Here is a 21,128-nt window from a genome sequence, read left to right as displayed (position 1 = left end):
TGCAAGCCACTAGTTTATTTCCTATATGCAATATAAGAAATTTTGAAGTACCAATGCTATTAGTGCATTGGTTTCATTGTTAAGTGTTCTGTTTAATATTTTGGCTTAAACAATTTTATATATGCAAAAATTATAATATGTTTTCTAATACAATCTTAAAATGTGTCTACTCTCACAGAAAATCATTCAGTATATGATAGTGAATGAATTGTAGTCTGAAAATTTGTGGAGAATGTTATGCAACTGAAAATTGGTTGACAATTTCTATTTCAAGTTTTATGAATGGGTTCAAAAATGTCACCATGAGTTAAAAGAGGAATTCATATGGCTAATCTAAACCATCAACTAAATGTAATTAAGATTATACTTCCAGGGATCATTTCTATAGACAATGATGGGAGAAATGTGCTTGAAAGTGTCCAAACTCGCCAACCACCATGATGAGTTTAAGAGCTATCTTCTTAGCATGAAGGCAGTTAGCAACTCTGTTTCATGCAGATGTTGTTAGCTTTTGATGACTGTCCTGCTTCTTAATAAAGAAGTGGTAGAAGAGGGCTCATTCAGAGTGGCTGATTACACACTTTAAAATCAACTATGGTTATTTAAAACTAAGTTTGTATAATGTTTAATATGCTGGAAAGAACAAGCATTGATGTTTCAACATTCTTGAACCAGAATGTTTTTTATTATATAGCAATTAAAGCAATGTCTAAGAGTATTTTACATTTTAATTTTAACCTTCTTTAAGTTGTACATATCAATGAGGACTTGAAAAATTTAAACTGTGCTTTTCTTAAAAGAACCTTTTGTTTGCAGTGTATTTATTTAACAATTGTTTAATTATTTTGCAAATCAGCAACTAATGCAAGCCACTAGTTTATTTCCTATATGCAATATAAGAAATTTTGAAGTACCAATGCTATTAGTGCATTGGTTTCATTGTTAAGTGTTCTGTTTAATATTTTGGCTTAAACAATTTTATATATGCAAAAATTATAATATGTTACCTAATACAATCTTAAAATGTGTCTACTCTCACAGAAAATCATTCAGTATATGATAGTGAATGAATTGTAGTCTGAAAATTTGTGGAGAATGTTATGCAACTGAAAATTGGTTGACAATTTCTATATCAAGTTTTATGAATGGGTCCAAAAATGTCACCATGAGTTAAAAGAGGAATTCATATGGCCTATCTAAACCATCAACAAAATGTAATTAAGATTATACTTCCAGGGATCATTTCTATAGGCAATGATGGGAGAAATGTGCTTGAAAGTGTCCAAACTCGCCAACCACCATGATGAGTTTAAGAGCTCTCTCCTCAGCATGAAGGCAGTTAGCAACTCTGTTTCATGCAGATGTTGCTAGCTTTTGATGACTGTCCTACTTCTTAATAAAGAAGTGGTAGAAGAGGGCTCATTCAGAGTGGCTGATTACACACTTTAAAATCAGCTATGGTTATTTAAAACTAAGTTTGTATAATGTTTAATATCCTTGAAAGAATACGCATTGATGTTTTAACATTCCTGAATCAGAATGTTTTTTATTATATAGCAATAAAAGCAATGTCTAAGAGTATTATTTTACATTTTAATTTTAACCTTCTTTAAGTTGTACATATCAATGAGGACTTGAAAAATTTAAACTGTGCTTTCCTTAAAAGAACCTTTTGTTTGCAGTGTATTTGTTTAATAATTGTTTAATTCTTTTGCAAATCAGCAACTAATGCAAGCCACTAGTTTATTTCCTATATGCAATATAAGAAATTTTGAAGTACCAATGCTATTAGTGCATTGGTTTCATTGTTAAGTGTTCTGTTTAATATTTTGGTTTAAACAAATTTATATATGCAAAACTTATAATATGTTACCTAATACAATCTTAAAATGTGTCTACTCTCACAGAAAATCATTCAGTATATGATAGTGAATGAATTGTAGTCTGAAAATTTGTGGAGAATGTTATGCAACTGAAAATTGGTTGACAATTTCTATTTCAAGTTTTATGAATGGGTTCAAAAATGTCACCATGAGTTAAAAGAGGAATTCATATGGCTAATCTAAACCATCAACTAAATGTAATTAAGATTATACTTCCAGGGATCATTTCTATAGACAATGATGGGAGAAATGTGCTTGAAAGTGTCCAAACTCGCCAACCACCATGATGAGTTTAAGAGCTATCTTCTTAGCATGAAGGCAGTTAGCAACTCTGTTTCATGCAGATGTTGTTAGCTTTTGATGACTGTCCTGCTTCTTAATAAAGAAGTGGTAGAAGAGGGCTCATTCAGAGTGGCTGATTACACACTTTAAAATCAACTATGGTTATTTAAAACTAAGTTTGTATAATGTTTAATATGCTGGAAAGAACAAGCATTGATGTTTCAACATTCTTGAACCAGAATGTTTTTTATTATATAGCAATTAAAGCAATGTCTAAGAGTATTATTTTACATTTTAATTTTAACCTTCTTTAAGTTGTACATATCAATGAGGACTTGAAAAATTTAAACTGTGCTTTTCTTAAAAGAACCTTTTGTTTGCAGTGTATTTATTTAACAATTGTTTAATTATTTTGCAAATCAGCAACTAATGCAAGCCACTAGTTTATTTCCTATATGCAATATAAGAAATTTTGAAGTACCAATGCTGTTAGTGCATTGGTTTCATTGTTAAGTGTTCTGTTTAATATTTTGGCTTAAACAATTTTATATATGCAAAAATTATAATATGTTACCTAATACAATCTTAAAATGTGTCTACTCTCACAGAAAATCATTCAGTATATGATAGTGAATGAATTGTAGTCTGAAAATTTGTGGAGAATGTTATGCAACTGAAAATTGGTTGACAATTTCTATATCAAGTTTTATGAATGGGTCCAAAAATGTCACCATGAGTTAAAAGAGGAATTCATATGGCCTATCTAAACCATCAACAAAATGTAATTAAGATTATACTTCCAGGGATCATTTCTATAGGCAATGATGGGAGAAATGTGCTTGAAAGTGTCCAAACTCGCCAACCACCATGATGAGTTTAAGAGCTCTCTCCTCAGCATGAAGGCAGTTAGCAACTCTGTTTCATGCAGATGTTGCTAGCTTTTGATGACTGTCCTACTTCTTAATAAAGAAGTGGTAGAAGAGGGCTCATTCAGAGTGGCTGATTACACACTTTAAAATCAACTATGGTTATTTAAAACGAAGTTTGTATAATGTTTAATATCCTTGAAAGAATACGCATTGATGTTTCAACATTCCTGAATCAGAATGTTTTTTATGATATAGGAATAAAACCAATGTCTAAGAGTATTATTTTACATTTTAATTTTAACCTTCTTTAAGTGGTTCATGTCAATGAGGACTTGAAAAATGTAAAGTGTGCTTTCCTTAAAAGAACCTTTTGTTTGCAGTGTATTTGTTTAATAATTGTTTAATTCTTTAGCAAATCAGCAAATAATGCAAGCCACTAGTTTATTTCCTATATGCAATATAAGAAATTTTGAAGTACCAATGCTATTAGTTCATTGGTTTCATTGTTAAGTGTTCTGTTTAATATTTTGGCTTAAACAATTTTATATATGCAAAAATTATAATATGTTACCTAATACAATCTTAAAATGTGTCTATTCTCACAGAAAATCATTCAGTATATGATAGTGAATGAATTGTAGTCTGAAAATTTGTGGAGAATGTTATGCAACTGAAAATTGGTTGACAATTTCTATATCAAGTTTTATGAATGGGTCCAAAAATGTCACCATGAGTTAAAAGAGGAATTCATATGGCCTATCTAAACCATCAACAAAATGTAATTAAGATTATACTTCCAGGGATCATTTCTAGAGGCAATGATTGGAGAAATGTGCTTGAAAGTGTACAAACTTGCCAACCACCATGATGAGTTTAAGAGCTCTCTCCTCAGCATGAAGGCAGTTAGCAACTCTGTTTCATGCAGATGTTGCTAGCTTTTGATGACTGTCCTACTTCTTAATAAAGAAGTGGTAGAAGAGGGCTCATTCAGAGTGGCTGATTACACACTTTAAAATCAGCTATGGTTATTTAAAACTAAGTTTGTATAATGTTTAATATCCTTGAAAGAATACACATTGATGTTTCAACATTCCTGAGTCAGAATGTTTTTTATGATATAGGAATAAAAGCAATGTCTAAGAGTATTATTTTACATTTTAATTTTAACCTTCTTTAAGTGGTTCATGTCAATGAGGACTTGAAAAATGTAAAGTGTGCTTTCCTAAAAGAACCTTTTGTTTGCAGTGTATTTGTTTAATAATTGTTTAATTCTTTTGCAAATCAGCAACTAATGCAAGCCACTAGTTTATTTCCTATATGCAATATAAGAAATTTTGAAGTACCAATGCTATTAGTGCATTGGTTTCATTGTTAAGTGTTCTGTTTAATATTTTGGCTTAAACAATTTTATATATGCAAAAATTATAATATGTTACCTAATACAATCTTAAAATGTGTCTACTCTCACAGAAAATCATTCAGTATATGATAGTGAATGAATTGTAGTCTGAAAATGTGTGGAGAATGTTATGCAACTGAAAATTGGTTGACAATTTCTATATCAAGTTTTATGAATGGGTCCAAAAATGTCACCATGAGTTAAAAGAGGAATTCATATGGCCTATCTAAACCATCAACAAAATGTAATTAAGATTATACTTCCAAGGATCATTTCTATAGGCAATGATGGGAGAAATGTGCTTGAAAGTGTCCAAACTCGCCAACCACCATGATGAGTTTAAGAGCTCTCTCCTCAGCATGTAGGCAGTTAGCAACTCTGTTTCATGCAGATGTTGCTAGGTTTTGATGACTGTCCTACTTCTTAATAAAGAAGTGGTAGAAGAGGGCTCATTCAGAGTGGCTGATTACACACTTTAAAATCAACTATGGTTATTTAAAACTAAGTTTGTATAATGTTTAATATCCTTGAAAGAATACGCATTGATGTTTCAACATTCCTGAATCAGAATGTTTTTTATGATATAGGAATAAAAGCAATGTCTAAGAGTATTATTTTACATTTTAATTTTAACCTTCTTTAAGTGGTTCATATCAATGAGGACTTGAAAAATGTAAAGTGTGCTTTCCTTAAAAGAACCTTTTGTTTGCAGTGTATTTGTTTAATAATTGTTTAATTCTTTTGCAAATCAGCAACTAATGCAAGCCACTAGTTTATTTCCTATATGCAATATAAGAAATTTTGAAGTACCAATGCTATTAGTGCATTGGTTTCATTGTTAAGTGTTCTGTTTAATATTTTGGTTTAAACAATTTTATATATGCAAAAATTATAATATGTTACCTAATACAATCTTAAAATGTGTCTACTCTCACAGAAAATCATTCAGTATATGATAGTGAATGAATTGTAGTCTGAAAATTTGTGGAGAATGTTATGCAACTGAAAATTGGTTGACAATTTCTATATCAAGTTTTATGAATGGGTCCAAAAATGTCACCATGAGTTAAAAGAGCAATTCATATGGCCTATCTAAACCATCAACAAAATGTAGCTAAGATTATACTTCCAGGGATCATTTCTATAGGTAATGATGGGAGAAATGTGCTTGAAAGTGTCCAAACTCGCCAACCACCATGATGAGTTTAAGAGCTCTCTTCTCAGCATGAAGGCAATTAGCAACTCTGTTTCATGCAGATGTTGCTAGCTTTTGATGACAGTCCTACTTCTTAATAAAGAAGTGGTAGAAGAGGGCTCATTCAGAGTGGCTGATTACACACTTTAAAATCAGCTATGGTTATTTAAAACTAAGTTTGTATAATGTTTAATATCCTTGAAAGAATACGCATTGATGTTTCAACATTCCTGAATCAGAATGTTTTTTATGATATAGGAATAAAAGCAATGTCTAAGAGTATTATTTTACATTTTAATTTTAACCTTCTTTAAGTGGTTCATGTCAATGAGGACTTGAAAAATGTAAAGTGTGCTTTCCTTAAAAGAACCTTTTGTTTGCAGTGTATTTGTTTAATAATTGTTTAATTCTTTAGCAAATCAGCAAATAATGCAAGCCACTAGTTTATTTCCTATAAGCAATATAAGAAATTTTGAAGTACCAATGCTATTAGTGCATTGGTTTAATTGTTAAGTGTTCTGTTTAATATTTTGGTTTAAACAAATCTATATATGAAAAAATTATAATATGTTACCTAATACAATCTTAAAATGTGTCTACTCTCACAGAAAATCATTCAGTATATGATAGTGAATGAATTGTAGTCTGAAAATTTGTTGAGAATGTTATGCAACTAAAGATTGGTTGACAATTTCTATATCAAGTTTTATGAGTGGGTCCAAAAATGTCACCATGAGTTAAAAGAGGAATTCATATGGCCTATCTAAACCATCAACAAAATTTAATTAAGACTATACTTTCAGGGATCATTTCTATAGGCAATGATGGGAGAAATGTGCTTGAAAGTGTCCAAACTTGCCAAACACCATGATGAGTTTAAGAGCTCTCTTCTCAGCATGAAGGCAGTTAGGAACTCTGTTTTATGCAGATGTTGTTAGCTTTTGATGACTGTCCTATTTCTTAATAAAGAAGTGGTAGAAGAGGGCTCATTAAGAGTGGCTGATTACACACTTTAAAATCAACTATGATTATTTAAAACTAAGTTTGTGTAATGTTTAATATGCTGGAAAGAACAAGCATTGATGTTTTAACATTCCTGAATCAGAATGTTTTTATGATATAGGAATAAAAGCAATGTCTAAGAGTATTATTTTACATTTTAATTTTAACCTTCTTTAAGTGATTCATGTCAATGAGGACTTGAAAAATGTAAAGTGTGCTTTCCTTAAAAGAACCTTTTGTTTGCAGTGTATTTGTTTAATAATTGTTTAATTCTTGTGCAAATCAGCAACTAATGCAAGCCACTAGTTTATTTCCTATATGCAATATAAGACATTTTGAAGTACCAATGCTATTAGTGCATTGGTTTCATTGTTAAGTGTTCTGTTTAATATTTTGGTTTAAACAAATTTATATATGCAAAAATTATAATATGTTACCTAATACAATCTTAAAATGTGTCTACTCTCACAGAAAATCATTCAGTATATCATAGTGAATGAATTGTAGTCTGAAAATTTGTGGAGAATGTTATGCAACTGAAAATTGGTTGACAATTTCTATATCAACTTTTATGAATGGGTCCAAAAATGTCACCATGAGTTAAAAGAGGAATTCATATGGCCTATCTAAACCATCAACAAAATGTAATTAAGACTATACTTCCAGGGATCATTTCTATAGGCAATGATGGGAGAAATGTGCTTGAAAGTGTCCAAACTTGCCAACCACCATGATGAGATAAAGAGCTCTCTTCTCAGCATGAAGGCAATTAGCAACTCTGTTTCTTCTGTAGATGTTGCTAGCTTTTGATGACTGTCCTACTTCTTAATAAAGAAGTGGTAGAAGAGGGCTCATTCAGAGTGGCTGATTACACACTTTAAAATCAACTATGGTTATTTAAAACTAAGTTTGTATAATGTTTAATATCCTTGAAAGAATACGCATTGATGTTTCAACATTCCTGAATCAGAATGTTTTTTATGATATAGGAATAAAAGCAATGTCTAAGAGTATTATTTTACATTTTAATTGTTACCTTCTTTAAGTGGTTCATGTCAATGAGGACTTGAAAAATGTAGTGTGCTTTCCTTAAAAGAACCTTTTGTTTGCAGTGTATTTATTTAATAATTGTTTAATTATTTTGCAAATCAGCAACTAATGCAAAACACTAGTTTATTTCCTATATGCAATATAAGAAATTTTGAAGTACCAATGCTATTAGTGCATTGGTTTCATTGTTAAGTGTTCTGTTTAATATTTTGGCTTAAACAATTTTATATATGCAAAAATTATAATATGTTACCTAATACAATCTTAAAATGTGTCTACTCTCACAGAAAATCATTCAGTATATGATAGTGAATGAATTGTAGTCTGAAAATTTGTGGAGAATGTTATGCAACTGAAAATTGATTGACAATTTCTATATCAAGTTTTATGAATGGGTCCAAAAATGTCACCATGAGTTAAAAGAGGAATTCATATGGCTACTCTAAACCATCAACAAAATGTAATTAAGATTATACTTCCAGGGATCATTTCTATAGGCAATGATGGGAGAAATGTGCTTGAAAGTGTCCAAACTCGCCAACCACCATGATGAGTTTAAGAGCTCTCTTCTCAGCATGAAGGCAGTTAGCAACTCTGTTTCATGCAGATGTTGTTAGCTTTTGATGACTGTCCTACTTCTTAATAAAGAAGTGGAAGAAGAGGGCTTATTCAGAGTGGCTGATTACACACTTTAAAATCAACTATGGTTATTTAAAACTAAGTTTGTATAATGCTTAATATCCTTGAAAGAATACGCATAGATGTTTCAACATTCCTAAATCAGAATGTTTTTTATGATATAGGAATAAAAGCAATGTCTAAGAGTATTATTTTACATTTTAATTTTAACCTTCTTTAAGTGATTCATGTCAATGAGGACTTGAAAAATGTAAAGTGTGCTTTCCTTAAAAGAACCTTTTGTTTGCAGTGTATTTGTTTAATAATTGTTTAATTCTTTTGCAAATCAGCAATTAATGCAAGCCACTAGTTTATTTCCTATATGCAATATAAGAAATTTTGAAGTACCAATGCTATTAGTGCATTGGTTTCATTGTTAAGTGTTCTGTTTAATATTTTGGTTTAAACAAATTTATATATGCAAAAATTATAATATGTTACCTAATACAATCTTAAAATGTGTCTACTCTCACAGAAAATCATTCAGTATATGATAGTGAATGAATTGTAGTCTGAAAATTTGTGGAGAATGTTATGCAACTGAAAATTGGTTGCCAATTTCTATATCAAGTTTTATGAATGGGTCCAAAAATGTCACCATGAGTTAAAAAAGGAATTCATATGGCCTATCTAAACCATCAACAAAATGTAATTAAGACTATACTTTCAGGGATAATTTTTATAGGCAATGATGGAAGAAATGTGCTTGAAAGTGTCCAAACTCGCCAACCACCATGATGAGATAAAGAGCTCTCTTCTCAGCATGAAGGCAGTTAGCAACTCTGTTTCATGCAGATGTTGTTAGCTTTTGATGACTGTCCTACTTCTTAATAAAGAAGTGGTAGAAGAGGGCTCATTAAGAGTGGCTGATTACACACTTTAAAATCAGCTATGATTATTTAAAACTAAGTTTGTATAATGTTTAATATGCTGGAAAGAACAAGCATTGATGTTTTAACATTCCTGAATCAGAATGTTTTTTATTATATAGCAATAAAAGCAATGTCTAAGAGTATTATTTTACATTTTAATTTTAACCTTCTTTAAGTTGTACATATCAATGAGGACTTGAAAAATGTAAAGTGTGCTTTCCTTAAAAGAACCTTTTGTTTGCAGTGTATTTGTTTAATAATTGTTTAATTCTTTAGCAAATCAGCAAATAATGCAAGCCACTAGTTTATTTCCTATATGCAATATAAGAAATTTTGAAGTACCAATGCTATTAGTGCATTGGTTTCATTGTTAAGTGTTCTGTTTAATATTTTGGCTTAAACAATTTTATATATGCAAAAATTATAATATGTTACCTAATACAATCTTAAAATGTGTCTACTCTCACAGAAAATCATTCAGTATATGATAGTGAATGAATTGTAGTCTGAAAATTTGTGGAGAATGTTATGCAACTGAAAATTGGTTGACAATTTCTATATCAAGTTTTATGAATGGGTCCAAAAATGTCACCATGAGTTAAAAGAGCAATTCATATGGCCTATCTAAACCATCAACAAAATGTAGCTAAGATTATACTTCCAGGGATCATTTCTATAGGTAATGATGGGAGAAATGTGCTTGAAAGTGTCATTACTCGCCAACCACCATGATGAGTTTAAGAGCTCTCTTCTCAGCATGAAGGCAATTAGCAACTCTGTTTCATGCAGATGTTGCTAGCTTTTGATGACAGTCCTACTTCTTAATAAAGAAGTGGTAGAAGAGGGCTCATTCAGAGTGGCTGATTACACACTTTAAAATCAGCTATGGTTATTTAAAACTAAGTTTGTATAATGTTTAATATCCTTGAAAGAATACGCATTGATGTTTCAACATTCCTGAATCAGAATGTTTTTTATGATATAGGAATAAAAGCAATGTCTAAGAGTATTATTTTACATTTTAATTTTAACCTTCTTTAAGTGGTTCATGTCAATGAGGACTTGAAAAATGTAAAGTGTGCTATCCTTAAAAGAACCTTTTGTTTGCAGTGTATTTGTTTAATAATTGTTTAATTCTTTAGCAAATCAGCAAATAATGCAAGCCACTAGTTTATTTCCTATAAGCAATATAAGAAATTTTGAAGTACCAATGCTATTAGTGCATTGGTTTCATTGTTAAGTGTTCTGTTTAATATTTTGGTTTAAACAAATTTATATATGCAAAAATTACAATATGTTACCTAATACAATCTTAAAATGTGTCTACTCTCACAGAAAATCATTCAGTATATGATAGTGAATGAATTGTAGTCTGAAAATTTGTTGAGAATGTTATGCAACTAAAGATTGGTTGACAATTTCTATATCAAGTTTTATGAATGGGTCCAAAAATGTCACCATGAGTTAAAAGAGGAATTCATATGGCCTATCTAAACCATCAACAAAATGTAATTAAGACTATACTTTCAGGGATTATTTCTATAGGCAATGATGGGAGAAATGTGCTTGAAAGTGTCCAAACTCGCCAACCACCATGATGAGATAAAGAGCTCTCTTCTCAGCATGAAGGCAGTTAGCAACTCTGTTTCATGCAGATGTTGTTAGCTTTTGATGACTGTCCTACTTTTTAATAAAGAAGTGATAGAAGAGGGCTCATTCAGAGTGGCTGATTACACACTTTAAAATTAACTATGGTTATTTAAAACTAAGTTTGTATAATGTTTAATATCCTTGAAAGAATACGCATTGATGTTTCAACATTCCTGAATCAGAATGTTTTTTATGATATAGGAATAAAAGCAATGTCTAAGAGTATTATTTTACATTTTAATTGTTACCTTCTTTAAGTGGTTCATGTCAATGAGGACTTGAAAAATGTAGTGTGCTTTCCTTAAAAGAACCCTTTGTTTGCAGTGTATTTATTTAATAATTGTTTAATTATTTTGCAAATCAGCAACTAATGCAAAACACTAGTTTATTTCCTATATGCAATATAAGAAATTTTGAAGTAACAATGCTATTAGTGCATTGGTTTCATTGTTAAGTGTTCTGTTTAATATTTTGGCTTAAACAATTTTATATATGCAAAAATTATAATATGTTACCTAATACAATCTTAAAATGTGTCTACTCTCACAGAAAATCATTCAGTATATGATAGTGAATGAATTGTAGTCTGAAAATTTGTGGAGAATGTTATGCAACTGAAAATTGGTTGCCAATTTCTATATCAAGTTTTATGAATGGGTCCAAAAATGTCACCATGAGTTAAAAGAGGAATTCATATGGCTACTCTAAACCATCAACAAAATGTAATTAAGATTATACTTCCAGGGATCATTTCTATAGGCAATGATGGGAGAAATGTGCTTGAAAGTGTCCAAACTCGCCAACCACCATGATGAGTTTAAGAGCTCTCTTCTCAGCATGAAGGCAGTTAGCAACTCTGTTTCATGCAGATGTTGTTAGCTTTTGATGACTGTCCTACTTCTTAATAAAGAAGTGGAAGAAGAGGGCTTATTCAGAGTGGCTGATTACACACTTTAAAATCAACTATGGTTATTTAAAACTAAGTTTGTATAATGCTTAATATCCTTGAAAGAATACGCATAGATGTTTCAACATTCCTAAATCAGAATGTTTTTTATGATATAGGAATAAAAGCAATGTCTAAGAGTATTATTTTACATTTTAATTTTAACCTTCTTTAAGTGATTCATGTCAATGAGGACTTGAAAAATGTAAAGTGTGCTTTCCTTAAAAGAACCTTTTGTTTGCAGTGTATTTGTTTAATAATTGTTTAATTCTTTTGCAAATCAGCAATTAATGCAAGCCACTAGTTTATTTCCTATATGCAATATAAGAAATTTTGAAGTACCAATGCTATTAGTGCATTGGTTTCATTGTTAAGTGTTCTGTTTAATATTTTGGTTTAAACAAATTTATATATGCAAAAATTATAATATGTTACCTAATACAATCTTAAAATGTGTCTACTCTCACAGAAAATCATTCAGTATATGATAGTGAATGAATTGTAGTCTGAAAATTTGTGGAGAATGTTATGCAACTGAAAATTGGTTGCCAATTTCTATATCAAGTTTTATGAATGGGTCCAAAAATGTCACCATGAGTTAAAAAAGGAATTCATATGGCCTATCTAAACCATCAACAAAATGTAATTAAGACTATACTTTCAGGGATAATTTTTATAGGCAATGATGGAAGAAATGTGCTTGAAAGTGTCCAAACTCGCCAACCACCATGATGAGATAAAGAGCTCTCTTCTCAGCATGAAGGCAGTTAGCAACTCTGTTTCATGCAGATGTTGTTAGCTTTTGATGACTGTCCTACTTCTTAATAAAGAAGTGGTAGAAGAGGGCTCATTAAGAGTGGCTGATTACACACTTTAAAATCAGCTATGATTATTTAAAACTAAGTTTGTATAATGTTTAATATGCTGGAAAGAACAAGCATTGATGTTTTAACATTCCTGAATCAGAATGTTTTTTATTATATAGCAATAAAAGCAATGTCTAAGAGTATTATTTTACATTTTAATTTTAACCTTCTTTAAGTTGTACATATCAATGAGGACTTGAAAAATGTAAAGTGTGCTTTCCTTAAAAGAACCTTTTGTTTGCAGTGTATTTGTTTAATAATTGTTTAATTCTTTAGCAAATCAGCAAATAATGCAAGCCACTAGTTTATTTCCTATATGCAATATAAGAAATTTTGAAGTACCAATGCTATTAGTGCATTGGTTTCATTGTTAAGTGTTCTGTTTAATATTTTGGCTTAAACAATTTTATATATGCAAAAATTATAATATGTTACCTAATACAATCTTAAAATGTGTCTACTCTCACAGAAAATCATTCAGTATATGATAGTGAATGAATTGTAGTCTGAAAATTTGTGGAGAATGTTATGCAACTGAAAATTGGTTGACAATTTCTATATCAAGTTTTATGAATGGGTCCAAAAATGTCACCATGAGTTAAAAGAGCAATTCATATGGCCTATCTAAACCATCAACAAAATGTAGCTAAGATTATACTTCCAGGGATCATTTCTATAGGTAATGATGGGAGAAATGTGCTTGAAAGTGTCCATACTCGCCAACCACCATGATGAGTTTAAGAGCTCTCTTCTCAGCATGAAGGCAATTAGCAACTCTGTTTCATGCAGATGTTGCTAGCTTTTGATGACAGTCCTACTTCTTAATAAAGAAGTGGTAGAAGAGGGCTCATTCAGAGTGGCTGATTACACACTTTAAAATCAGCTATGGTTATTTAAAACTAAGTTTGTATAATGTTTAATATCCTTGAAAGAATACGCATTGATGTTTCAACATTCCTGAATCAGAATGTTTTTTATGATATAGGAATAAAAGCAATGTCTAAGAGTATTATTTTACATTTTAATTTTAACCTTCTTTAAGTGGTTCATGTCAATGAGGACTTGAAAAATGTAAAGTGTGCTATCCTTAAAAGAACCTTTTGTTTGCAGTGTATTTGTTTAATAATTGTTTAATTCTTTAGCAAATCAGCAAATAATGCAAGCCACTAGTTTATTTCCTATAAGCAATATAAGAAATTTTGAAGTACCAATGCTATTAGTGCATTGGTTTCATTGTTAAGTGTTCTGTTTAATATTTTGGTTTAAACAAATTTATATATGCAAAAATTACAATATGTTACCTAATACAATCTTAAAATGTGTCTACTCTCACAGAAAATCATTCAGTATATGATAGTGAATGAATTGTAGTCTGAAAATTTGTTGAGAATGTTATGCAACTAAAGATTGGTTGACAATTTCTATATCAAGTTTTATGAATGGGTCCAAAAATGTCACCATGAGTTAAAAGAGGAATTCATATGGCCTATCTAAACCATCAACAAAATGTAATTAAGACTATATTTTCAGGGATCATTTCTATAGGCAATGATGGGAGAAATGTGCTTGAAAGTGTCCTAACTTGCTAACCACCATGATGAGTTTAAGAGCTATCTTCTCAGCATGAAGGCAGTTAGGAACTCTGTTTCATGCAGATGTTGTTAGCTTTTGATGACTGTCCAACTTCTTAATAAAGAAGTGGTAGAAGAGGGCTCATTAAGAGTGGCTGATTACACACTTTAAAATCAACTATGATTATTTAAAACTAAGTTTGTGTAATGTTTAATATGCTGGAAAGAACAAGCATTGATGTTTTAACATTCCTGAATCAGAGTGTTTTTTATTATATAGCAATAAATGCAATGTCTAAGAGTATTATTTTACATTTATTTTTAACCTTCTTTAAGTTGAACATATCAATGAGGACTTGAAAAATTTAAACTGTGCTTTCCTTAAAAGAACCTTTTGTTTGCAGTGTATTTATTTAATAATTGTTTAATTATTTTGCAAATCAGCAACTAATGCAAGCCACTAGTTTATTTCCTATATGCAATATAAGAAATTTTGAAGTACCAATGCTATTAGTGCATTGGTTTCATTGTTAAGTGTTCTGTTTAATATTTTGGTTTAAACAAATTTATATATGCAAAAATTATAATATGTTACCTAATACAATCTTAAAATGTGTCTACTCTCACAGAAAATCATTCAGTATATGATAGTGAATGAATTGTAGTCTGAAAATTTGTTGAGAATGTTATGCAACTAAAGATTGGTTGACAATTTCTATATCAAGTTTTATGAATGGGTCCAAAAATGTCACCATGAGTTAAAAGAGGAATTCATATGGCCTATCTAAACCATCAACAAAATGTAATTAAGACTATATTTTCAGGGATCATTTCTATAGGCAATGATGGGAGAAATGTGCTTGAAAGTGTCCTAACTTGCCAACCATCATGATGAGTTTAAGAGCTATTTTCTCAGCATGAAGGCAGTTAGGAACTCTGTTTCATGCAGATGTTGTTAGCTTTTGATGACTGTCCTACTTCTTAATAAAGAAGTGGTAGAAGAGGGCTCATTAAGAGTGGCTGATTACACACTTTAAAATCAACTATGATTATTTAAAACTAAGTTTGTGTAATGTTTAATATGCTGGAAAGAACAAGCATTGATGTTTTAACATTCCTGAATCAGAGTGTTTTTTATTATATAGCAATAAAAGCAATGTCTAAGAGTATTATTTTACATTTATTTTTAACCTTCTTTAAGTTGAACATATCAATGAGGACTTGAAAAATTTAAACTGTGCTTTCCTTAAAAGAACCTTTTGTTTGCAGTGTATTTATTTAATAATTGTTTAATTATTTTGCAAATCAGCAACTAATGCAAGCCACTAGTTTATTTCCTATATGCAATATAAGAAATTTTGAAGTACCAATGCTATTAGTGCATTGGTTTCATTGTTAAGTGTTCTGTTTAATATTTTGGCTTAAACAATTTTATATATGCAAAAATTATAATATGTTACCTAATACAATCTTAAAATGTGTCTACTCTCACAGAAAATCATTCAGTATATGATAGTGAATGAATTGTAGTCTGAAAATTTGTGGAGAATGTTATGCAACTGAAAATTGGTTGACAATTTCTATATCAAGTTTTATGAATGGGTCCAAAAATGTCACCATGAGTTAAAAGAGCAATTCATATGGCCTATCTAAACCATCAACAAAATGTAGCTAAGATTATACTTCCAGGGATCATTTCTATAGGTAATGATGGGAGAAATGTGCTTTAAAGTGTCCAAACTCGCCAACCACCATGATGAGTTTAAGAGCTCTCTTCTCAGCATGAAGGCAATTAGCAACTCTGTTTCATGCAGATGTTGCTAGCTTTTGATGACAGTCCTACTTCTTAATAAAGAAGTGGTAGAAGAGGGCTCATTCAGAGTGGCTGATTACACACTTTAAAATCAGCTATGGTTATTTAAAACTAAGTTTGTATAATGTTTAATATCCTTGAAAGAATACGCATTGATGTTTCAACATTCCTGAATCAGAATGTTTTTTATGATATAGGAATAAAAGCAATGTCTAAGAGTATTATTTTACATTTTAATTTTAACCTTCTTTAAGTGGTTCATGTCAATGAGGACTTGAAAAATGTAAAGTGTGCTTTCCTTAAAAGAACCTTTTGTTTGCAGTGTATTTGTTTAATAATTGTTTAATTCTTTAGCAAATCAGCAAATAATGCAAGCCACTAGTTTATTTCCTATAAGCAATATAAGAAATTTTGAAGTACCAATGCTATTAGTGCATTGGTTTCATTGTTAAGTGTTCTGTTTAATATTTTGGTTTAAACAAATTTATATATGCAAAAATTATAATATGTTACCTAATACAATCTTAAAATGTGTCTACTCTCACAGAAAATCATTCAGTATATGATAGTGAATGAATTGTAGTCTGAAAATTTGTTGAGAATGTTATGCAACTAAACATTGGTTGACAATTTCTATATCAAGTTTTATGAATGGGTCCAAAAATGTCACCATGAGTTAAAAGAGGAATTCATATGGCCTATCTAAACCATCAACAAAATGTAATTAAGACTATACTATCAGGGATCATTTCTATAGGCAATGATGGGAGAAATGTGTTTGAAAGTGTCTTAACTTGCCAACCACCGTGATGAGTTTAAGAGCTATCTTCTCAGCATGAAGGCAGTTAGGAACTCTGTTTCATGCAGATGTTGTTAGCTTTTGATGACTGTCCTACTTCTTAATAAAGAAGTGGTCGAAGAGGGCTCATTAAGAGTGGCTGATTACACACTTTAAAATCAACTATGATTATTTAAAACTAAGTTTGTGTAATGTTTAATATGCTGGAAAGAACAAGCATTGATGTTTTAACATTCCTGAATCAGAGTGTTTTTTATTATATAGCAATAAAAGCAATGTCTAAGAGTGTTATTTTACATTTTAATTTTAACCTTCTTTAAGTTGAACATATCAATGAGGAATTGAAAAATTTAAACTGTGCTTTCCTTAAAAGAACCTTTTGTTTGCAGTGTATTTATTTAATAATTGTTTAATTATTTTGCAAATCAGCAACTAATGCAAGCCACTAGTTTATTTCCTATATGCAATATAAGAAATTTTGAAGTACCAATGCTATTAGTGCATTGCTTTCATTGTTAAGTGTTCTGTTTAATATTTTGGCTTAAACAAGTTTATATATGCAAAAATTATAATATGTTACCTAATACAATCTTAAAATGTGTCTACTCTCACAGAAAATCATTCAGTATATGATAGTGAATGAATTGTAGTCTGAAAATTTGTGGATAATGTTATGCAACTGAAAATTGGTTGACAATTTCTATATCAAGTTTTATGAATGGGTCCAAAAATGTCACCATGAGTTAAAAGAGGAATTCATATGGCTAATCTAAACCATCAACAAAATGTAATTAAGATTATACTTACAGGAATCATTTCTATAGGCAATGATGGGAGAAATGTGCTTGAAAGTGTCCAAACTCGCCAACCACCATGATGAGTTTTTGAACTCTCTTCTCAGCATGAAGGCAGTTAGCAACTCTGTTTCATGCAGATGTTGTTAGCTTTTGATGACTGTCCTACTTCTTAATAAAGAAGTGGAAGAAGAGGGCTTATTCAGAGTGGCTGATTACACACTTTAAAATCAACTATGGTTATTTAAAACTAAGTTTGTATAATGTTTAATATCCTTGAAAGAATACGCATAGATGTTTCAACATTCCTAAATCAGAATGTTTTTTATGATATAGGAATAAAAGCAATGTCTAAGAGTATTATTTTACATTTTAATTTTAACCTTCTTTAAGTGATTCATGTCAATGAGGACTTGAAAAATGTAAAGTATGCTTTCCTTAAAAGAACCTTTTGTTTGCAGTGTATTTGTTTAATAATTGTTTAATTCTTTAGCAAATCAGCAATTAATGCAAGACACTAGTTTATTTCCTATATGCAATATAAGAAATTTTGAAGTACCAATGCTATTAGTGCATTGGTTTCATTGTTAAGTGTTCTGTTTAATATTTTGGCTTAAACAAGTTTATATATGCAAAAATGATAACATGTTACCTAATACAATCTTAAAATGTGTCTACTCTCACAGAAAATCATTCAGTATATGATAGTGAATGAATTGTAGTTTGAAAATTTGTTGAGAATGTTATGCAACTGAAAATTGGTTGACAATTTCTATATCAAGTTTTATGAATGGGTCCAAAAATGTCACCATGAGTTAAAAGAGGAATTCATATGGCCTATCTAAACCATCAACAAAATGTAGTTAAGACTATACTTTCAGGGATCATTTCTATAGGCAATGATGGGAGAAATGTGCTTGAAAGTGTCCAAACTTGCCAACCACCATGATGAGTTTAAGAGCTATCTTCTCAGCATGAAGGCAGTTAGCAACTCTGTTTCATGCAGATGTTGTTAGCTTTTGATGACTGTCCTACTTCTTAATAAAGAAGTGGTAGAAGAGGGCTCATTAAGAGTGGCTGATTACACACTTTAAAATCAACTATGATTATTTAAAACTAAGTTTGTATAATGTTTAATATGCTGGAAAGAACAAGCATTGATGTTTTAACATTCCTGATTCAGAATGTTTTTTATTATATAGCAATAACAGCAATGTCTAAGAGTATTATTTTACATTTTAATTTTAACCTTCTTTAAGTGGTTCATGTCAATGAGGACTTGAAAAATGTAAAGTGTGCTTTCCTTAAAAGAACCTTTTGTTTGCAGTGTATTTGTTTAATAATTGTTTAATTCTTTTGCAAATCAGCAACTAATGCAAGCCACTAGTTTACTTCCTATATGCAATATAAGAAATTTTGAAGTACCAATGCTATTAGTGCATTGGTTTCATTGTTAAGTGTTCTGTTTAATATTTTGGTTTAAACAAATTTATATATGCAAATATTATAATATGTTACCTAATACAATCTTAAAATGTGTCTACTCTCACAGAAAATCGTTCAGTATATGATAGTGAATGAATTGTAGTCTGAAAATTTGTTGAGAATGTTATGCAACTGAAAATTGGTTGACAATTTCTATATCAAGTTTTATGAATGGGTCCAAAAATGTCACCATGAGTTAAAAGAGGAATTCATATGGCCTATCTAAACCATCAATAAAATGTAATTAAGATTATTCTTTCAGGGATCATTTCTATAGGCAATGATGGGAGAAATGTGCTTGAAAGTGTTGAAACTCGCCAACCACCATGATGAGTTTAAGAGCTATCTTCTCAGCATGAAGGCAGTTAGCAACTCTGTTTCATGCAGATGTTGTTAGCTTTTGATGACTGTCCTACTTCTTAATAAAGAAGTGGAAGAAGAGGGCTTATTCAGAGTGGCTGATTACACACTTTAAAATCAACTATGGTTATTTAAAACTAAGTTTGTATAATGTTTAATATCCTTGAAAGAATACGCATAGATGTTTCAACATTCCTAAATCAGAATGTTTTTTATGATATAGGAATAAAAGCAATGTCTAAGAGTATTATTTTACATTTTAATTTTAACCTTCTTTAAGTGATTCATGTCAATGAGGACTTGAAAAATGTAAAGTGTGCTTTCCTTAAGAGAACCTTTTGTTTGCAGTGTATTTGTTTAATAATTGTTTAATTCTTTTGCAAATCAGCAACTAATGCAAGCCACTAGTTTATTTCCTATATGCAATATAAGAAATTTTGAAGTACCAATGCTATTAGTGCATTGGTTTCATTGTTAAGTGTTCTGTTTAATATTTTGGTTTAAACAAATTTATATATGCAAAAATTATAATATGTTACCTAATACAATCTTAAAATGTGTCTACTCTCACAGAAAATCATTCAGTATATGATAGTGAATGAATTGTAGTCTGAAAATTTGTGGAGAATGTTATGCAACTGAAAATTGGTTGACAATTTCTATATCAAGTTTTATGAATGGGTCCAAAAATGTCACCATAAGTTAAAAGAGGAATTCATATGGCTAATCTAAACCATCATCTAAATGTAATTAAGATTATACTTCCAGGGATCATTTCTATAGGCAATGATGGTAGAAATGTGCTTGAAAGTGTCCAAACTCGCCAACCACCATGATGAGTTTAAGAGCTATCTTCTCAGCATGAAGGCATTTAGCAACTCTGTTTCATGCAGATGTTGTTAGCTTTTGATGACTGTCCTACTTCTTAATAAAGAAGTGGTAGAAGAGGGCTCATTCAGAGTGGCTGATTACACACTTTAAAATCAACTATGGTTATTTAAAACTAAGTTTGTATAATGTTTAACATGCTGGAAAGAACAAGCATTGATGTTTTAACATTCCTGAATCAGAATGTTTTTTATTATATAGCAATTAAAGCAATGTCTAAGAGTATTATTTTACATTTTAATTGTAACCTTCTTTAAGTGGTTCATGTCAATGAGGACTTGAAAAATGTAATGTGTGCTTTCCTTAAAAGAACCTTTTGTTTGCAGTGTATTTGTTTAATATTTGTTTAATTCTTTAGCAAATCAGCAATTAATGCAAGCCACTAGTTTATTTCCTATATGCAATATAAGAAATTTTGAAGTACCAATGCTATTAGTGCATTGGTTTCATTGTTAAGTGTTCTGTTTAATATTTTGGCTTAAACAATTTTATATATGCAAAAATTATAATATGTTACCTAATACAATCTTAAAATGCGTCTACTCTCACAGAAAATCATTCAGTATATGATAGTGAATGAATTGTAGTCTGAAAATTTGTGGATAATGTTATGCAACTGAAAATTGGTTGACAATTTCTATATCAAGTTTTATGAATGGGTCCAAAAATGTCACCATGAGTTAAAAGAGGAATTCATATGGCTAATCTAAACCATCAACAAAATGT

General features: G+C 30.2%; 24 non-coding genes across 24 annotated transcripts; all 24 read left to right on the top strand.

The window, feature by feature from the left end:
- The first annotated feature begins 357 nt into the window (after nt 1–357).
- Nucleotides 358–570, top strand: LOC135053649 (small nucleolar RNA U3). The gene has a single exon (XR_010242973.1). It is a non-coding gene; the product is annotated as a small nucleolar RNA U3 (small nucleolar RNA).
- A 650-nt stretch (nt 571–1,220) lies between these two features.
- LOC135053606 (small nucleolar RNA U3) lies at nt 1,221–1,433 on the top strand. The gene has a single exon (XR_010242936.1). It is a non-coding gene; the product is annotated as a small nucleolar RNA U3 (small nucleolar RNA).
- Nucleotides 1,434–2,086: 653 nt separating this feature from the next.
- Nucleotides 2,087–2,299, top strand: LOC135053648 (small nucleolar RNA U3). The gene has a single exon (XR_010242972.1). It is a non-coding gene; the product is annotated as a small nucleolar RNA U3 (small nucleolar RNA).
- Nucleotides 2,300–2,952: 653 nt separating this feature from the next.
- Nucleotides 2,953–3,165, top strand: LOC135053605 (small nucleolar RNA U3). The gene has a single exon (XR_010242935.1). It is a non-coding gene; the product is annotated as a small nucleolar RNA U3 (small nucleolar RNA).
- Nucleotides 3,166–3,818: 653 nt separating this feature from the next.
- Nucleotides 3,819–4,031, top strand: LOC135053543 (small nucleolar RNA U3). Its single transcript, XR_010242880.1, has one exon. It is a non-coding gene; the product is annotated as a small nucleolar RNA U3 (small nucleolar RNA).
- Nucleotides 4,032–4,683: 652 nt separating this feature from the next.
- LOC135054004 (small nucleolar RNA U3) lies at nt 4,684–4,896 on the top strand. The gene has a single exon (XR_010243284.1). It is a non-coding gene; the product is annotated as a small nucleolar RNA U3 (small nucleolar RNA).
- A 653-nt stretch (nt 4,897–5,549) lies between these two features.
- On the top strand, nt 5,550–5,762 carry LOC135053835 (small nucleolar RNA U3). The gene has a single exon (XR_010243135.1). It is a non-coding gene; the product is annotated as a small nucleolar RNA U3 (small nucleolar RNA).
- Nucleotides 5,763–6,415: 653 nt separating this feature from the next.
- On the top strand, nt 6,416–6,626 carry LOC135053951 (small nucleolar RNA U3). Its single transcript, XR_010243237.1, has one exon. It is a non-coding gene; the product is annotated as a small nucleolar RNA U3 (small nucleolar RNA).
- Nucleotides 6,627–7,280: 654 nt separating this feature from the next.
- LOC135053684 (small nucleolar RNA U3) lies at nt 7,281–7,495 on the top strand. The gene has a single exon (XR_010243005.1). It is a non-coding gene; the product is annotated as a small nucleolar RNA U3 (small nucleolar RNA).
- Nucleotides 7,496–8,146: 651 nt separating this feature from the next.
- Nucleotides 8,147–8,359, top strand: LOC135053458 (small nucleolar RNA U3). The gene has a single exon (XR_010242806.1). It is a non-coding gene; the product is annotated as a small nucleolar RNA U3 (small nucleolar RNA).
- Nucleotides 8,360–9,012: 653 nt separating this feature from the next.
- LOC135053918 (small nucleolar RNA U3) lies at nt 9,013–9,225 on the top strand. The gene has a single exon (XR_010243209.1). It is a non-coding gene; the product is annotated as a small nucleolar RNA U3 (small nucleolar RNA).
- A 653-nt stretch (nt 9,226–9,878) lies between these two features.
- On the top strand, nt 9,879–10,091 carry LOC135053698 (small nucleolar RNA U3). Its single transcript, XR_010243017.1, has one exon. It is a non-coding gene; the product is annotated as a small nucleolar RNA U3 (small nucleolar RNA).
- Nucleotides 10,092–10,744: 653 nt separating this feature from the next.
- Nucleotides 10,745–10,957, top strand: LOC135053491 (small nucleolar RNA U3). The gene has a single exon (XR_010242835.1). It is a non-coding gene; the product is annotated as a small nucleolar RNA U3 (small nucleolar RNA).
- A 651-nt stretch (nt 10,958–11,608) lies between these two features.
- Nucleotides 11,609–11,821, top strand: LOC135053457 (small nucleolar RNA U3). Its single transcript, XR_010242805.1, has one exon. It is a non-coding gene; the product is annotated as a small nucleolar RNA U3 (small nucleolar RNA).
- Nucleotides 11,822–12,474: 653 nt separating this feature from the next.
- On the top strand, nt 12,475–12,687 carry LOC135053917 (small nucleolar RNA U3). The gene has a single exon (XR_010243208.1). It is a non-coding gene; the product is annotated as a small nucleolar RNA U3 (small nucleolar RNA).
- Nucleotides 12,688–13,340: 653 nt separating this feature from the next.
- Nucleotides 13,341–13,553, top strand: LOC135053851 (small nucleolar RNA U3). Its single transcript, XR_010243149.1, has one exon. It is a non-coding gene; the product is annotated as a small nucleolar RNA U3 (small nucleolar RNA).
- Nucleotides 13,554–14,206: 653 nt separating this feature from the next.
- LOC135053972 (small nucleolar RNA U3) lies at nt 14,207–14,419 on the top strand. Its single transcript, XR_010243256.1, has one exon. It is a non-coding gene; the product is annotated as a small nucleolar RNA U3 (small nucleolar RNA).
- A 652-nt stretch (nt 14,420–15,071) lies between these two features.
- On the top strand, nt 15,072–15,284 carry LOC135054011 (small nucleolar RNA U3). Its single transcript, XR_010243291.1, has one exon. It is a non-coding gene; the product is annotated as a small nucleolar RNA U3 (small nucleolar RNA).
- Nucleotides 15,285–15,936: 652 nt separating this feature from the next.
- On the top strand, nt 15,937–16,149 carry LOC135053829 (small nucleolar RNA U3). Its single transcript, XR_010243130.1, has one exon. It is a non-coding gene; the product is annotated as a small nucleolar RNA U3 (small nucleolar RNA).
- Nucleotides 16,150–16,802: 653 nt separating this feature from the next.
- Nucleotides 16,803–17,015, top strand: LOC135053977 (small nucleolar RNA U3). Its single transcript, XR_010243261.1, has one exon. It is a non-coding gene; the product is annotated as a small nucleolar RNA U3 (small nucleolar RNA).
- A 653-nt stretch (nt 17,016–17,668) lies between these two features.
- On the top strand, nt 17,669–17,881 carry LOC135053806 (small nucleolar RNA U3). Its single transcript, XR_010243111.1, has one exon. It is a non-coding gene; the product is annotated as a small nucleolar RNA U3 (small nucleolar RNA).
- A 653-nt stretch (nt 17,882–18,534) lies between these two features.
- On the top strand, nt 18,535–18,747 carry LOC135053635 (small nucleolar RNA U3). The gene has a single exon (XR_010242960.1). It is a non-coding gene; the product is annotated as a small nucleolar RNA U3 (small nucleolar RNA).
- A 653-nt stretch (nt 18,748–19,400) lies between these two features.
- LOC135053614 (small nucleolar RNA U3) lies at nt 19,401–19,613 on the top strand. The gene has a single exon (XR_010242942.1). It is a non-coding gene; the product is annotated as a small nucleolar RNA U3 (small nucleolar RNA).
- A 653-nt stretch (nt 19,614–20,266) lies between these two features.
- On the top strand, nt 20,267–20,479 carry LOC135053817 (small nucleolar RNA U3). The gene has a single exon (XR_010243121.1). It is a non-coding gene; the product is annotated as a small nucleolar RNA U3 (small nucleolar RNA).
- Nucleotides 20,480–21,128: the final 649 nt, after the last annotated feature.

The sequence above is a fragment of the Pseudophryne corroboree genome, chromosome 2, assembly GCF_028390025.1.
Source record: "Pseudophryne corroboree isolate aPseCor3 chromosome 2, aPseCor3.hap2, whole genome shotgun sequence".
NCBI classification, from domain to species: domain Eukaryota; kingdom Metazoa; phylum Chordata; class Amphibia; order Anura; family Myobatrachidae; genus Pseudophryne; species Pseudophryne corroboree.
Note: the sequence above shows the minus strand (reverse complement) of the source record. Positions and strands in the feature narration are given on the sequence as shown.